Source organism: Eriocheir sinensis, chromosome 19 (genome assembly GCF_024679095.1).
Source record: "Eriocheir sinensis breed Jianghai 21 chromosome 19, ASM2467909v1, whole genome shotgun sequence".
In the NCBI taxonomy this organism is placed as follows: domain Eukaryota; kingdom Metazoa; phylum Arthropoda; class Malacostraca; order Decapoda; family Varunidae; genus Eriocheir; species Eriocheir sinensis.
Genome location: NC_066527.1, coordinates 11,455,141 through 11,472,640, shown reverse-complemented (window position 1 = coordinate 11,472,640; position 17,500 = coordinate 11,455,141). Strand labels below are relative to the sequence as shown.

The following is a 17,500-nucleotide window of genomic DNA, read 5'->3' as shown; positions in this document are numbered from 1 at the left end:
CTGAATAATATGCGTTTTAAATAGAGTATTTTCTTTCTTTTTTTTAATTAAGGCATTTAAATTATCACAAGTTACACAACTTTTATATCCATGCTTTGCATCATGAGGGTACAAACTCTTATAGAGAACAATAAGATTTAGTGCATATATATTTCCTTTGTCTTATTGTTATGTTCCTTTTATTACAATTCCCAAGCATATTTTTTCCTATAGCTACTTCTGCTTCCAAACTCCACCTCAGTGTTGCTTCCCTTCCCGTCTTTTGTCGCTATTATAATGTTATTTGCTCCTCTAAATCTTGCAAGCTACATTCCTCCACCCCTCCTGAGGTCTCGGTGCAAAATCTCTGTACAAAGGGCCATTCGTATGATGTCCAACATCATCATGCAAGAGTCAACCGGAAGCATTCTTTCATCCCCTTCCGTGATAAATTCCTAAGCAGCCTTATTCTTTGCCTTTGTTTATTCTTTGCTTTGACAATAGCTTTCAGGAATTAAGTACATCAACACTTCACTAGTCAACACTACTTATGATGCTTTGGGACCTTTTTTGGGTGTTCTTTATGTGTTGCTTTTATATTTTTTTGTTTCTCTTTTGTTTTTGTTTGTAAACTTTTTTGTCTTCTTTTTGTGTTGCCTTTTTAGACTTTTTGTGTTGCGTTTGTGGACTTTTCTTCTTGTGTTGCAGTTGAGAACTTTTTTGTCTATTATTTTTGTGATTTATTTACGGACTTTCTTTTTGTTCTCTTTTTGTTTTACGTTGAGCTTTTTTCTTTTTGTTGACATGTTTGCGGACTTTCTCTCGGATTGTTTTATGTGTTGCGTTTGCGGACTTTCTTTTTATTTTCTTGTATTATGTTTGTGGATTTTTTGTCTTCATTTTGTTTTGCGTTCGCGGAAATTTTTGTCTTTATTTTGTTTTGCGTTCGCGGAAATTTTTGTCTTTATTTTGTTTTGCGTTCGCGGAAATTTTTGTCTTCATTTTGTTTTGCGTTCGCGGAAATTTTTGTCTTTATTTTGTTTTGCGTTCGCGGAAATTTTTGTCTTTATTTTGTTTTGCGTTCGCGGAAATTTTTGTCTTTATTTTGTTTTGCGTACGCGGAAATTTTTGTCTTTATTTTGTTTTGCGTTCGCGGAAATTTTTGTCTTTATTTTGTTTTGCGTTCACGGAAATTTTTGTCTTTATTTTGTTTTGCGTTCGCGGAAATTTTTGTCTTTATTTTGTTTTGCGTTCGCGGAAATTTTTGTCTTCATTTTGTTTTGCGTTCGCGGAATTTTTTGTCTTTATTTTGTGACACGCTCGAGGACATTTTTTTTTTACTTCCTTTTCCTGTTGCAGTGGTAGGCATTTTACTTTTTTTATTTTTTTATTTTGCGTTTGAGGATTTTTCTGGGTGCTTTCGTCTTCCTCCCGTTTGATTTTTTTTTTTGATTTTGTCTTTTTTATGTTGCGTTGGCGGACTTTTTTCTGTCCTGCCTCATCCTTGGGCTGCCTCATTGAGCCTAATAAAAGAAAACTCGTAGGCTACATAGAGGATTTTTTTTTTTTTTTTTTTTTACTTTTTCTTCCTCTACGCCTCTACGGCATATCAAAACACTTCTTTATCTACCAACGTGAATCAATATATAGATGACTGTTTACAATTTTTACTTTTTCTTCCTCACCGGCATATCAAAACACTTCTTTATCTACCAACGTGAATCAATATATAGATGACTGTTTACAATTTTTACTTTTTCTTCCTCACCGGCATATTAAAACACTTCTTTATCTACCAACGTGAGTCAATATATAGATTACTTTTTTACAATTAACTTTCCCAAGATTGCAACATTAAAGCAATTCCTGGCGCTAATGATAACAGGAATCTGGACACAAACGATTTTTTTTTATTATTATTATTCTGGAAGGATGTTTTCGTAGCCCAGCGAACATAAGAGCTAAGTATCCGTGTACTGTAACATAAAACCCTCATATATACCAGTACGGATAAATGCATGGATGAAGTTATTTTAGATGTCGTTCAGATCTTTTTTATCTTGTGGGAGGTCGTTAGCCGCATTCCCTTTGAAGAAGCCACTTGTGAAATTAGCAACCTCTAGCGGGAAATGTTTTGGGCACGTGTTCATAATATTCCAGCATGATCGCAGACTCCTAAATATGTGATGACCACTGTCCTTCATATATATTTATTTGATTTTTTTCTTGGATATTGCCGAATTCACTCTTATTCTCTTTGTCCTATGTTATTTTGTTCACTTTCCATCCTTCATTCCATTCATTCCATTCCTTTATTTTACGTTTGTTTTCCTTCCATTACCTTCCCTTTTTTCTCTATCGTTTTCTTTCCCTCCCTTCCCTCTTCTTCTCTTCCTTCTGCATTAGCTGTAATCCCTTTGCAGAAACCATTCCTGAAATTATTGGTCAAGTTTAAAAGGAAACGTTTAAGCACGCGTCCATGTGTTGTAGCATTAAAACACAAATCTTCTTTATATGAGATAACTCCTTCTCTTCGTACATATTATAATTATTTTTCTTGGCGAGCGTGTTGGCTGTGACCCCTTTGAAGAAGCCACTTGTGTAATTATCTGTCAAGTTTAAATGAAAATGTTCTGGGCACGTGTCCATGTATTGCAGCATTAACCCAAACTCCTCTAAATATGAGAAGGAAAGTTTCCTTCACAATATTTTAAATGATTTTTCTTTTGGATGCCGAGAACTGTCCCTCTGATATAGATACTAGTGAAATTAGTAACCACGTTTGAAAGGAACTGTTGAAGCACGTGTCCCTGCACTGCACTATTAAAGCACAAAAAGTAAAAGTAAAGTAGGGAGCACAAGCAAAAGCTGCGCATGGCGGCGGTGCTCTCTCCGTCCCGTTAGCCCTTTGAGCCTGTGGTGGGAGAAAACCCAACACAGGACCAATGTAACATCTGGGCTGCCACAGTTTACCGTCCCCAAGTTTCGATCATTCCGAAAAGAGGGATGAACAGCTGGATGGGCTGCACGACGACTGCCACGGCCAGGATTCAAGCCCATTTTTTTTTTACGTCGTAGCCTATTGCGCCGGTAGGCTTCTTCCCGGTGGACTCTGGATTCCTGATGGTCGGTCCAAGGCTTCTTCCCGGTGGGTCCTGATGGTCGGCCCAGCCCGTTCTGGCGCAGGCGAGTGTTTTATAGTGGCGCCATCTTGCATTGGCTCATGCTGCCCTCCCGGAGCTCATCTTTAATCCTAGAATCTAGAGTCCGGGTTGATAGGTGGTCTTCTGGACAGCATGTGGGTAGTTTTAAGCCACTCGGCGGCGGCAAAAAAATCCCAGCTTGGTGGCACCGGTCGGGGATTGAACTCACGTCCTCCTGAACGCGGGACCGTCTTGCTATCCATTCAGCCACCGCCTACCCATAAAATGCCCGCAGATCAGTAGTCAGGGACGCTACCCATGCACCGCTGGCGTTGGCTGCTGTCCCTTTCATGGAGACACTCGCACAATACCGTCACGTTTAGATATTTAGGCGCGCGTCCATGCACCGAAGCTTGAAACACTCTATTCTTGATATGACTCCATTCACGAGACCAAGGTCAGTATTCCCATGCAGACGCTGCCGCCTCTCACACCAGCTACTTCCAAAGGACGAAAAGGAGATCAGTCGGGGTCTCATTAGTGCTCTTTTAGGTTCATGACTCAAACGAATGGGCAGACTACCACCAGGGTCATAACACTACCCCTGGAAATGTTTGGGCGCCGAAATGTTTAAGACTTATATGACCCTACGTATGTATTTAGACATTAAAACAGAGCCTCTTCTAGATATAAGTTAACACTCATTTCGTCACATAATAATTTATTTTATAATGTTTAATTTTTTCTTTAGGGGGTGTTAGGTTAACTTGGATTACGTTAAGTATGGATAGATTAGACTAGGATATGTTGGGTTGGCTTATGTTATGCAATGGTGCTATGTCATGTTGTGCTGTGTTTGGTTAGGTGAGGCCAAGTTAAGTCGGTTCGGTTAGATTAGGTTAGGTTACTCTACGCTACGTTAGATTATGTTTGCATATGTTGTTTACAGTAAGTGAGGAAGGATATATTTTAGGCATCTCCTTTAGCACTTAGATAAAAATGTTAGATGACACACGTATAATTTTGTCTACATATATATCCGGGTTGATTTTTCTCGGGGAGGGTGTTGGTTGTGGCCCCTTTGATGAAGCCACTTGTGTATTGTCGTCACGTTCGGAAGGAAATATTTTAGGCACGTCGGCGAGAATTATTGGCGGATTTTAGGGTTCTGGCAGGCGGGCGTCTCCGGAGTGGATGTCACCCGGCCGTTCCAATTTTTAGGTTGGTGCGCGCCACTCAACCGAATTTTGGTGGTGAGGTAGATAATTTTGGAGTGTTTTGAGAGAGAGAGAGAGAGAGAGAGAGAGAGAGAGAGAGAGAGAGAGAGAGAGAGAGAGAATAAAAATATAAAAAAAACGAAAATCAGGGGGAAAATAAAGAGAAAAAAAACAGAAGAATCAAAACAGGATCAGGAATAGATAGGGAAAAGGTGAAGGAAGAGGAAGAGGTGGAGGAGGAGGAGGAGGAGGAGGAGGAGGAGGTGAAACACAAATAAATGCGACGAGGAAAAGGATTTAGAAGAAGAGAACGAGTTGGAAGAGAAGGAGGAAGAAGAATATAAAGGAAATGAAAACGAGATGAGAAGGAAAATATGAAAGAAAACGAGAAGAAACAGAAGGAGGAGGAGGAGGAGGAGGAGGAGGAAGAGGAGGTAAAAGACGAATAAATAAGAAAAATAGAGATAAGGATGAGGAAGAGGAGCTGGAAGAGGAGTATGAGTAGGAGAAGGAGGAGGAGGAGGAGGAGGAGGAAACGGGGCAGGAGGAAGAGGAGGAGGGGGAGGAGGAGGAGGAGGAAGACTATGAGGAGAAGGAGGAAGAAGAAGAAGAAGAAGAAGAAAAAGTAAAGGAAAAAGAAGAAGAAAAAGAAAAAAGAAAAGGAAGAAGAAGAAGAAGAAGAAGAAGAAGAAGAAGAAGAAGAAGAAGAAGAAGAAGAAGAAAGAGGAGGGGGAGGCGGGGGAGGAGGAGGAAGAAGAAGATGAGGAAGAGAAGGTGGAGGAGGAAAGGGAAATGAAATGAAAACAAAAACAAAAAGACGAGGACCAGGAGGAGGAGGAGGAGGGAAAAGAAACATGGAAAAAAGCAGGCAACAGATACCATGACCGCTAATAAAAAAGACTTGCCTGCATTAGTGGTTTCATCTATTCGTCCGGCACTTTCTCGACCAGCAGAACAGATGAAAACACTACTATTAGTCTTGCTGTGCCTGTGCGTGCGTGCGAGACCCTCCAATTCACGCCTCTAGCAACGGAGGAGCGGTCGATGCCATACAGATGAGTTGATCGCTTCCGCATTAGTTACCATTTGGTGGAAGTTTGTTTCAGTGACGGATAGCTCGCTTCAAGGATTTTATTTGAGCATGAGGGTTGCAAAATCTGTGTTAAGTCTCCGGTCTAGAATGGATGACAGTTATTCTCAGTTAGCGGGTTAGTTCGGTGCTAAAAATAAAACTTGAAGTGGCTGACGTTACGAGACTTGTTCAGGAAGGATGAGAAGGAGAAGAATGAGGAAGAATGAGTTGGATCAGAAGGAAGAGAAAGGAGGAAGGAGAAAGTGGATGAGGAAGAGGAGGAATAAGAAGATGGAGGAGGTGGAGGCGGACGAGGGGGAATGAACGGGATCGGAAGGAAAGAGAAGTAGCAAATGAGTGAGGAGGAAGAGGAGGAGGAGGAAAATGGGGGCTGTGGAGAGAAAAAAATAAATTGAGGAGAATGAGAATGAGGAGGAGGAGTAAACTTGATCAGGGGGAAAAGGGCGAAGTAGGAAGAGAAGGAGAAGGAGGAATAGGAGGAAAATGGGCTCTGTGGAGGGGAAGAAAGATAAAACGAGGAGGAGGAGGATGAGGAGGAGGAAGAGGAGGTGGTGGTGGAGGGGAAAATAATGGGGTCAGAAGAAATAGGGAGAAGTAGATTGGGAGAAGGAGGAAGAAAGTGAGGAGGAGGAGGAGGAGGAGGAAAATGGGACTTTGGGGAGGAAAACGATAAAACGAGGAGGAGGAGGAGGAGGAGGAGGAGGAGAAGGAAGAGGGAAAGGAGGAGGAAGGGGAATAAACAGGATCAAAAGAATAAGGAAGAAATGGGAAGAGACTGAGAAGGAAGAGGAGGAGGAGGAGGAGAAAAATAAGGAACGAGAATAAACGCGATTAAAAGAAATAGGAAGAAGTAGGAAGAGAGTAAGGAAAGGGAGAAGGAGGAGGAAAATGAGACTGTGCAGGGGAAAAGGAAATAATACGAGGAGGAAGAGAAGGAGGAGGAGGAGGAAAATAAGGAACGAGAATAAATGTGATTAGATAACATATTAGATAACATATTAGATAACATATTAGATGAGATAACATATTAGACCTAGTCCTAACTATTAATGGAAACTTGCTACGTGAGTTGGAGGTGGGCGGAGAGTTAGGAAACAGTGACCACAGAACGGTTCGTTTTAGCTGAGACTGGGCGGTAACCCACGAACCAAACCCAGTGTTAGTGCCAGATTTTAGAAGAGCAAATTACGAGGGGCTTCGAAAACATCTTGAAGGGGTAAACTGGGATAATTTAGGGATTCATGAGGGCCAGAACTGTGGGTTGGAGAGCCAGGAGAACCAGGTAGAAATGTCTTACAATAATTTAGTTAGAGTAATAGTAGAGGGGCAAGGACAGCATATACCACAGCGAACACTTAGAAAAGAAAACAATGACCCTAAGTGGATGACTCGTGGACTAAAACACGAGATAGGGTTAAAGAAGGGAATTTATCATAAAATAAAGAATGGTGAAACACATCTCAGGGGCCGGTATGTCGAACTATCTGGATTAGTGAAGAAAAACACCAGGATAGCAAAAAGGACCTATGAGATCAAAGTAGCAAATGAGGCGAAAAGTAATCTTAAGGGCTTCTTTCAGATGTATAGAACAAAAACAAGAGAGAAAATTGGACCGCTGAAAGCAAACACAGGCGAGCTAGTAGAAAATTACGAAAATATGAGAACATTGTTGAACGACTACTTCCTTTCATTATTCATACAAGAGGATCGAACGACTATTCCGGAAAGGGTTCAGGTGTACGAGGGTGGGGATGGCGATAAATTGAGGGATATAATCATTACCAGGCAAATAGTTCAGGATGAGATAGATAAGCTTAAGAAGAATAAGTCGTCAGGTCCTGACGGGAAATTTTCGTGGGTATTAAAGGAATTAAATGATGTACTCAGTGACCCACTAACCGACATCTTTAAGATGTCGGTAAATACTGGTTATGTGCCCAGCCTATGGAAAGTAGCTAATGTGACGCCGATTTTCAAAAAGGGGGACAGGTCAGCTGCTTCAAACTATCGCCCAATTAGCTTAACATCGGTTATAGGCAAGATGCTGGAGTCCATAATAGCCAGGAACATTCGGGAGCATCTAGAGAAACATAGCTTAATTCACGACTCGCAGCATGGGTTCACGAAAGGTAGGTCATGCCTCACCAATCTCTTGTCCTTTTACAATAAAGTATTTGAGGCGGTAGACAGATGAAAATTATGATGTAATCTATCTTGATTTTAGTAAAGTGTTTGACAAAGTTCCTCACCAACGACTATTGCTTAAATTACAGGCTCACGGAGTAGAGGGTAAAGTTTTGAACTGGGTCACGGCGTGGCTTAGCAATAGGAAGCAAAGAGTGCAAATCAATGGTAAAAGATCTGACTGGGGATGTGTTACGAGCGGGGTCCCACAAGGTTCGGTATTAGGTCCACTTTTGTTTATTATTTATATTAATGACTTAGATACAGGAATTAGTAGTGATGTCAGTAAGTTTACAGATGATACCAAGATCGGTAGAGTAATTGAGTCGGATCAGGACGCCAGTATCCTCCAGGATGAACTAAACAGATTGTATGACTGGGCGGATAAATGGCAAATGGAGTTCAATGTAGGGAAGTGCAGTATTCTGAGTGTAGGTAGGAACAACCCCTCACATAACTATTGCTTAAATGACACTCTCATAAACAGGTCTGGGTGCGAGAGGGATTTAGGGGTCTTAGTGAGCTCTGATCTCCGTCCAAGGGCACAATGCATTCAAGCTAGAAATCGAGTAAATAGGGTACTGGGATTTATTTCAAGGAGCGTAAGCAACAGAAGTGCCGAAGTCTTCATCAAACTATATTTAGCATTAGTTAAACTTCATCTTGACTATGCGGTTCAGTTCTGGTCACCTAATTATAGAATGGATATCAAAATGTTAGGATCGGTGCAGAGGAGGATGACTAAGATGATTCAGGGGTTGAGAAACTTGCCGAGGAAAGACTCAAACAGTTAAACTTGCATTCTCTAGAAAGGCGAAGGGTGTGTGGAGACATGATCAAGGTTTATAAATGGATGAAGGGCTTTAATAAGGGGGATATTCATAAGGTTTTGTTGGTAAGAGAACCGGGTAGGACACGAAGTAATGAGTTTAAACTGGATAAATTCAGATTCAACAGGGACATAGGCAATAATTGGTTTACTAACAGCGTGGTGGATGAGTGGAATAGGCTTAGCAGTCACGTGGTGAGTGCCAATACAATTATCACAGTCAAAAATAGATTAGATAAATTCATGGACAGTGATATTAGGTGTGGTTAGATCCACGGGAGCTTAGGTTCAAAGGAGCTGCCTCGTACAGGCCTACCGGCCTCTTGCAGACTCCTACGTTCTTATGTTCTTATGTAGAAGAAATGGAAAGGAGTAGGAAGAGAGTAAGGAAAAGGAGGAGAAGGAGGAGGAAAATGGGGCTTGAGGGGGGGGGAGATAAAACGAGGAGGAGGAGGAGGAGGAGGAAGAGGAAAATAAGGAACAAGAATAAACGCGACTGAAAGAAATAGGAAGTAGGAAAAGAGTAAGGAAAAGGAGAAGGAGGAGGAAAATGAGACTGTGCAGGGGATAAGGAGATAAAACGAGGAAGAGGAGGAGGAGGAAAATAACGAACGAGAATAAACGAAAATAGGAAAATGTAAAAAGAGAGTAAGGAAAATGAGGAGAAGGAGGAGGAAAATGAGGCTGTGCAGGGGAAAAGGAGATAAAACGAGGAAGAGGAGGAGGAGGAGGAAAATAACGAGCGAGAATAAACGCGATTAAAAGAAATGGGAAGAAGTAGGAAGAAAGTAAGGAAAAGGAGCAGGAGGAGGAAAATGGGACTGTGGGGAGGGGAGAGGGAGATAAAACGAGGAGGAGGAGGAGGAGGAGGAGGAAAATAACGAACGAGAATAAACACGATTAGAAGAAATAGGAAGAAGTAGGAAGAGAGTAAGGAAAAGGAGGAGAAGGAGGAGGAAAATGGGACTGTGTGGGGGTGAGATAAAACGAGGAGCAGGAGGAGGAGGAAAATAACGAACGAGAATAAACGAAAATAGGAAGATGTAAAAAGAGAGTAAGGAATAGGAGGAGAAGGAGGAGGAAAATGGGACTGTGTGGTGGGGGGGGAGATAAAACGAGGAGGAGGAGGAGGAGAAGGAGGAGGAGGAGAAGGAAAATAACGAACGAGAATAAACGCGATTAGAAGAAATAGGGAAATGTAAAAAGAGTAAGGAAAAGGAGGAGAAGGAGGAGGAAAATGGGACTGTGGGGGGAGGGGGAGAGGGGGGGAAAGATAAAACGAGGAGGAGGAGGAGGAAGAGGAGGAGGAGGTGGCAGCGGCGGCGGTCGGTGGCAGCGGCAGGCAGCGAAGGAGGCGGTGTGTGGTGCCGAGCTGCCAGACGAGCGCCAGTCCGTGTAACCTTTTCGGTGTGAGTGGGTCGTTGCGTCGGGTCTCCGCGTTAGTCTGTTTGTATCACCATCCCCCTGCACCCCCTGTTCCGCCCCCTCCCTCTTGTTAGCCCCCCTGTTGCCTCCCCTCGCCCGGGTGTCAAGTGTGTCTGTGATATCCTCAACGCCGCTGCTGTCCTGGCCAAGTGAAAGGGAAAGGTCTTTAATTTACCTGACAACACACAGGTGAGAGCTTAGCAAGTGTGTGCCTCAAAGGGTTTCATTTTCACCTTCATCTCGTGTTCCTTATCCGTGTGTGTCACTCCATTTGTCTCCTCTGTTTATTTATTTCTACATTCACGTTTACTTCACCTTCCTTCCTTGCGGGTGAGGCTAACTGACGCATCTTTAATGTATATTTCGTGTGGGGGAGATTTCGTTTAAAGACCAAGTTATTAGTTTTACCTTTTTTTTTTCGCTTCCAGTCATTTATAAAGTCCACAAATTCGTGCCAATATTATCTCTCCTGTCTGCCTGCGTCCCCTACCTCCTCCCCTCCCTCTCCTCCCTCCCCCCTCCCCTCCACTTTTCCCTCCCCCTATCATGCATAGCCTCCCTCTATCGACCCGGCCCTCCCCGCCTCCCGCTCCTTGCTTTCCCTTTCCCTCCATCCCACACTTCCTCCCTGCTGTGACATGGTTCCCTCCTGCTCGCCCTGCCTGCTGCCCCCCTGCTCCTGTCCTAGCAGCAGGGGCAGCAACAGGGGCAGCAAGACAGTGGTGGTGGCGGTGGTGGTGGTTGGCGGTGTTGATCGATGCCAGCCACCACCACCACCACCAGCGGGGATGCTCCAGTTTTCTTTGATAACCTAATTCAAGGGGAGACTAGCGCGGAAAATTGCTGCGACTACTGCTGCTGCTACTCCTACTACCGCTGCTGCTGCGGCGATGGCGGTGGTGGCTACTACTACTACTACTATTACTACTATTACTACTACTACTACTACTACTACTACTACTACTACTACTACTACTACTATTACTATTACTATTACTACTACTACTACTACTACTACTACTACTACTACTATTATTACTACTACTACTACTACTACTACTACTACTACTACTACTACTACTACTACTACTACTATTACTACTATTACTTCTAATACTACTTCTACTAGTACTTTTATTAGACTACTACTACTACTACTATTACTTCTAATACTACTTCTACTAGTACTTTTATTAGACTACTACTACTACTACTACTACTACTACTACTACTACTATTACTATTACTTCTAATACTACTTCTACTAGTACTTCTAGTAGACTACTACTACTACTACTATCATTACTGCTGCTGTTTCTGATGCTGCTTCTACTACCACCACTGCCACTTATACTACTACCACTTATGTTGCTACTGCCGGTACTATTGTTGCTGCTACTCTTCTTTTTATACGTTTATTGCTACAGCTTATGTTGCTACTACTACTACTACTACTACTACTATTATGTTACTTCTAATACTACTACCATCACAAATATAAGTAAATTTATGTAAGCCTCTCCCTTGGATAATTACGACAAATTATGTGTGTGTGTGTGTGTGTGTGTGTGTGTTGGATTATTTTCTATATGTATAGGTATTTATATATGTAGGTATGTGTTTGTATGCATTTATAGGTATGTGGGTTAGTATGTGAGTTGTGGTATTGGGCTGCACTGGAGAAAAAAAAATCTATCCTGGAAAAGTATGTTCGTGCGTGTGGAATGTAGGAGTGAGTCACGTGTGTCACCTCCGCCTCCCGGGGCCGCCTGGTTACTCTTGGTATTATATATATGCTGCTGGTGGGCCGTCAAATACTGTTATGTGGTGTTGTGGGTTGTCAAATATGTTCCTGCAGCACTTTATTATTTATTTATCTTGGTGCTGTTGCTATTACCGTACCGTACTACTACTACTACTACGACTACTACTACTACTACTACGACTACTACTACTATTACTACTACTACTATTATTACTACTACTACTGCTGCTGCTGCTACCGTTACCACTACAACTACTAATACTAATACTTTTTTTTTATCTCCCTGTCTTTTTCCTTTTCCGTCCATCCTTTTCCCTCTCCTTCTTCCTTCTCTTATATTTCCCATTACTCTTTCCATCTTTTATTAATTTCCCTTTTATCCTTCCTTTTTCATCCCTCTTTCTCCCTCTCTTTTACCTTTCCTTCCTTCTCTTCTTCCTCTACTTGCCATCACTCTCTCCTTTTTTTCCTCTTTTCTTCTTCTCCTTTCTTTTCTCTTTCCTCTTTTTTCTATCAATATTTTGGTTCTCTTTAGTTACCTACCTTTCTTATTCTTGTTTATTTTGCGGTTATATATTTTTTTATTCTTTTATTTCCTTTCATGGCTTATTTTTGTCTTTTTTTTTGTCTCTCTCTCTCTCTCTCTCTCTCTCTCTCTCTCTCTCTCTCTCCTTATTTTTCTTTGTCGTTTTTTTTACTTTGAATAATCTCGTTTTTGCATATTTTTCTTCCTCTCTTTTTTCTAGTTTTTTTTTGTCATACTTTCTTCTTTATATGACTTTCTTTGTATCTGGATTTTTTTTATTCTCCTCCATTCCTTTCTTTTTTTCCTTTCATTCTCTTCGTTTCCTTCCTCTTCCCATTTTGTTTTTTTTCTTTCCTTTACGCTCCTTTCTCCTCCTCTATGTCTTTCCTTACTTGTTCCTTCCTTCCTCTTCCTTTCTTTCGCTTTCTTTACTTAGTTTCCTTTCTCCCCCTTTCTCTTCCTCTCCCTTCTCTTCCTTCCTTTCTCCCTTTTTCTTTCCTTTTCCTTTCGCCTTTTTTTTATTTCCTGTCTTCCTTTGCTTCCTCTTCCTTCCTTTCTCCTTTTTTCTCTCCTTTTCTTTTCTCCTCCTTTTTATCTCCTATTTTCCTTTCCTTCCTCTTCCTTCCTTTCTCCTTTTTTCTCTCCTTTTCTTTTCTCCTCCCTTCCTTCCTTTCTCCTTTTCTTTTCTCCTCCTTTTTATCTCCTATTTTCCTTTCCTTCCTCTTCCTTCCTTTCTCCTTTTTTCTCTCCTTTTCCTTTCTCCTCCTTTTTATCTCCTATTTTCCTTTCCTTCCTCTTCCTTCCTTTCTCCTTTTTTCTCTCCTTTTCCTTTCTCCTCCTTTTTATCTCCTATTTTCCTTTCCTTCCTCTTCCTTCCTCTCTTTTTTTTCTCATCTTTTCCTTTCTCCTCTTCTTTATCTCTTGTCTTCCTTTCCTTCCTCTTCCTTCCTATCTCCTTTTTTTTATCCTATCTTCTTCTACTTCCTCTTCCTGACTTGTATTTTTCTTTTTTTTTCTTTTTTCCCCTCTTATCCTGCCTCCCTTTTTCTTTCATTTTCTCTTCCTCTTCCTTTCTTCATTTAGTGTTTTTTTTTTGCTCTTTTTTTCCTCTCGCTTTCTTTCTGTCTCTCCTACTTTCCTTTCCTCCCATTTTCCTCACACTTTCCTTTTTTCTCTTCCTTTCTTTCTCTTCCTTTAATTTTCTTCCCTTTTTTTCCTCCTTTTTTTTCTCCTTCATTCTTTCTCTTCCCTTCTGCTCATATTTTCTTTTTCCTTTTCTTTTCGTTTAAACCTTTTTTTTCTCTTTTTCTTTCATTTTTATTCCTTTTGTATCTTTTTTTTTTATCTCAATAGTTCGTTCAGCCACTTTTTTCTTTTTTTCTTTTTTTTCTTTGTCGTTCGTATTGTTTTTCTTTTTTATTGTTTTGCCTTTTCTCTTTTTTATTTTCTCTAACTTTTCTTACTTTCCTTCTCGTGTTTTTCAGTAGTTATTTTTATTTCTTTAGATTCTTCGAGCAAACTTTTCTTTTTCATTTTATCAAACTCTTCCTTATTTCTTTGTCGGATGTTGTTTTCCTTCCTTTCTTCCTCCTCCTCTTCCTCCTCCTCTTCCTCTTCCTCTTCCTCCAGATTATAACATCACTAAATACCTACTTCCATTTCCCTCTCCTCCCTCCTTCCCTTCCTCTCTCCTTCCCTTCTTCCTCTCTCCGTTCCTCTCCCTCCCTCCTCTCTCCCTCCTTCCTCTCTTCCTCCCCCCCTCTCTCTCTCACATTAGGTCAGTACGGATAAAAGGAGGGAGGGAAGTCACGCAAAGGGAACGAAGGGAGGAGGAGGAAAGGAGGGAAGGGAAGGGAAGAGGAAGGAAAGGGGAAGGGAGAAGCAGTTATAGGGAGGAGACAGGAAAAGAATGTTAGGGTAGGAGGAAGGGAGGTCAAGGGAGGAAAGGTAGGGAAGGGAGAAGGGTAAAGGAAAGGAAAGAGAGGAAGGAAATGATAGAAAAGAGAAAGAAAAGGAAGATGGGGATGGAAGAAAAGAAAAAAATAAGGAAAATAAAAAATATAAGAAGTAAAAAAGAAAAGTGAGGAGGAAATAAAATGAAGTAATGAGAAAGGAAAGGGAAAGGAGAGAAAGACGGAAGAAAAAAGAATGGAAGAGAGAGGAAAGGGAAGGAAAGGTGCAGACAATAGACAAAGAAAGGAAGCGAATGAATGAGGTAAGCAAAGCAAAGGGGAAGTGAAGAAGAAGGAAAGGAAGGAAAATGATGGAGAAGGAAAAGGAGTGCAAGGAAAGAAGTGATGAAGGGAAGGAAAGATAGAGAAAAAAAGACGAAGGAAAGGGAAAAGGGAAGATAAATAAGTGGAAGGATAAGAGTAAAGAAGAGAAGAGGCAGGAATGGGCAGTAAAGAGAAGGGAGGAGGAAGGGAAGGTAAAGGAAGGGAGGAAGGAAGGGAATGGAAGGCAGGAAGGAAACGCTGGTCGTGTGGCGTGTATTATGAGAGAGAGAGAGAGAGAGAGAGAGAGAGAGAGAGAGAGAGAGAGAGAGAGAGTTAATCTAATATAATGATAGAGCAGGGCGGAGTGAGGGAATGAGTAATGTGCGTTGGTCACCACACACACACACACACACACACACACACGGGGTCAGAAGACATGTTCGTGGATGGCAAGAAATGGAAAAGAAAGAGAAAAAGAAAGAAGATTAGGAGGAGGAGGAGGAGGAAGAAAAGTAAGATTAGCATTCTTCATGTTATAATACAATACTGAGAGAGAGAGAGAGAGAGAGAGAGAGAGAGAGAGAGAGAGAGAGAGAGAGAGAGACTGCTCGTTTTATCTTATCGTTTCTATTGGATTCTATTTTCATAAGAAATTATTCGTGTTCTCTCTCTCTCTCTCTCTCACACACACACACACACACACACACACACACACACACACATGAATGTGCCTTTGTGCTGCAGAGAGAGAGAGAGAGAGAGAGAGAGAGAGAGAGAGAGAGAGAGAGAGAGAGAGAGAGAATTAATACTTTAAGTGTTGGACTAACACTTTTGGCATCTCTAACACCCCCTGGTTAGTGTGGCGTCACGAACACACACACACACACACACACACACACACACACACACACACACACACACACACACACATCGGATTAGATTGATATTTAATGTACGGCTTTTTTTTTATTTTTTTTTGAGGGGGGGCGACTGAGGGATGGTCTCCTTAACCGTAAACACACACACACACACACACACACACACACACACACACACACACACACACACACACACACACACACACACACGAAACCACAACATTACAATGCGACCCGCCTATTCTCTGCAAGTTGGGACGAAGCTTAAACTTAAAAAGGATGACAAGCAGGTGAGGGATAAGTGGACCCTCGTGAGCCCCAAGCCTGCAGCAGCCCGTATTCTTGGACGCTCTTGGCTCACAGCAGATATTTCCAAAGGCACAAAGCTGACTAGACGGGTTCTTATCAACGTTGTCAAATTATCTTACTCATCGCATTGTATTGTCGTAGTTTCTGACCAATGACTACAGCAAAAAAGCACATAGAAACATCAATAAATAGGAGTTATAACGCTAACTTCAATTTTCTATCGTCATTTGTGTAGGTACGAGAGTTTGAGGCTTAAAAAAGGATGAATACAATGTGGTGAATACGATAACCTGGCAACCCTGGTTCTCGTGAGTATCCTTTGACGTTCATGGTGCCAAGCCTTGTCAAACTACCACTCGCTTCATTAAACTACCCATGGAAATGCCCACAACCTCTACGAAAGCCTTACCAAACGCGGGTGTGTAAGATCCGAAATGGGCCCAGCTCGCTTGTACCCCCAGAAAAGTAGGTTCAGGCCAATCTTTTTTTTAAATGTTGCGGTGAATCGTTATATATGTGACAGATAGGCAGTGTAAGTGAACCCTTTAAAGGTGACCCCCCACCCAGCCTTGCGTGCTGAACGTAACTCGCAGGAGGAGTATAATTTGGTAACGCTTCACGCCTTCCTTTCAGCGGCCGCGGTGTATCGAAGGGAGGAGGAGGAAAGGAGGGAAGGAAGGGAAGAGGAAGGAAAGGAAAGGGGAAGGGAAGGCAGTTATAGGGAGGAGACAGGAGAGGAATGTAAGGGTAGGAGGAAGGGGAGTTGAGGGAGGAAAGGTAGGGAAGGGAGACGAAGGGAAAAGAGTAAAGGAACGAAAGAGGAGGCAAGTCAAGAGAGGAAGGAAATGGTACGAGAGAGAAAGGAAAAAGAAGAAGGGGATGGAAGAAAAGAAAGGGTAAGTGATTGCATGAGAAGAAAAAAATAAGGACAATAATAAGAAAAAAATAAGCTAATGTGGGGGATCTAAGCGCCGATCTAAGCGCCGTTAAATAAGACGTTGAGAAGAGCAGGTCAATGTTTATCGTGGTGGCGTGTGTAGAACGTCACGAACCAAACCCTTACAAGTAGCGTGGTATTGGTGTTATGAAGGACTTGTCTGCTGCGATTGATCTTCAAGACAATGTACCCAAGAGAGCAAATGTATACTTGAAACACATGACAGCTCTTGGGTTTTTAAGCATACGAGTACAAGGGAATGAATCTATACTTCCTGCCTTGAAACAGATGACAGGGCTGTTAGATTCTTTATGCATACGAGATTAGGGGAACGAATCTATATTTCCTGCCTTGAAACAGATGACAGTGCTATTGGATTCTTTAAGCATGCAAGTACGAGGGAACAAACGTATACTTCCTGCCTTGAAACAGATGACAGTGCTATTGGATTCTTTAAGCATACAAGTACGAGGGAACAAACGTATACTTCCTGCCTTGAAACAGATGACAGTGCTGTTGGAAGCCTTATGGACGTGTACAAGAGAACAAATATATACTTCTGCCTCAAAACATATGCCAAAAATACATCCTACTTAATGGCAGCTCTAGTTCTTCATCAGATCCTTTTAGCAGACGTATACAAGAAAACAAAACATACGACAGTTCCGTTGGAGAGCTTTGTAACAGTTATCCAATCTCACGTACGGAGGAGTGAAACTTTTAATCTTGCCCGCAGTGTAGCTATATATAAAACTAGATGTTATTGCAGTGGCACAGACTAAAAGTGTGCGAGGGAGAAAGATTGGTAGTCTCGGACGCTTCCGCCTCTCACATCATCTATTTTCAAAGGCCAAAAAGAAGTGTAATTGGCTTCAAGGGAGTATTTCATTTAGGTTCATGCTATAGAAGAAAGATCAGACTACCTCCAGGGCCATGAAAGTACCCATGGAAATACCCAGAAACCCCACGACAGCATTGCCAAATATGTATCCTTGGGCG

At 41.8% G+C, this 17,500-nt stretch overlaps 1 protein-coding gene across 26 annotated transcripts in view; it reads left to right on the top strand.

Moving 5' to 3' along the window:
- LOC127000684 (glucose transporter type 1-like) overlaps positions 1 to 17,500 on the top strand; it is a 227,840-nt gene that overhangs the window by 26,071 nt on the left and 184,269 nt on the right. The window contains exon 1 of one of the 26 annotated variants that reach the window (XM_050864660.1): positions 9,661 to 10,059. The exons of the other annotated variants lie outside the window; for them this stretch is intronic. The gene's annotated coding sequence lies outside the window, so the exon portion shown is untranslated. Of the gene's footprint in view, positions 1 to 9,660; positions 10,060 to 17,500 lie in introns of those variants that run through there. 26 annotated transcript variants of the gene reach the window in all.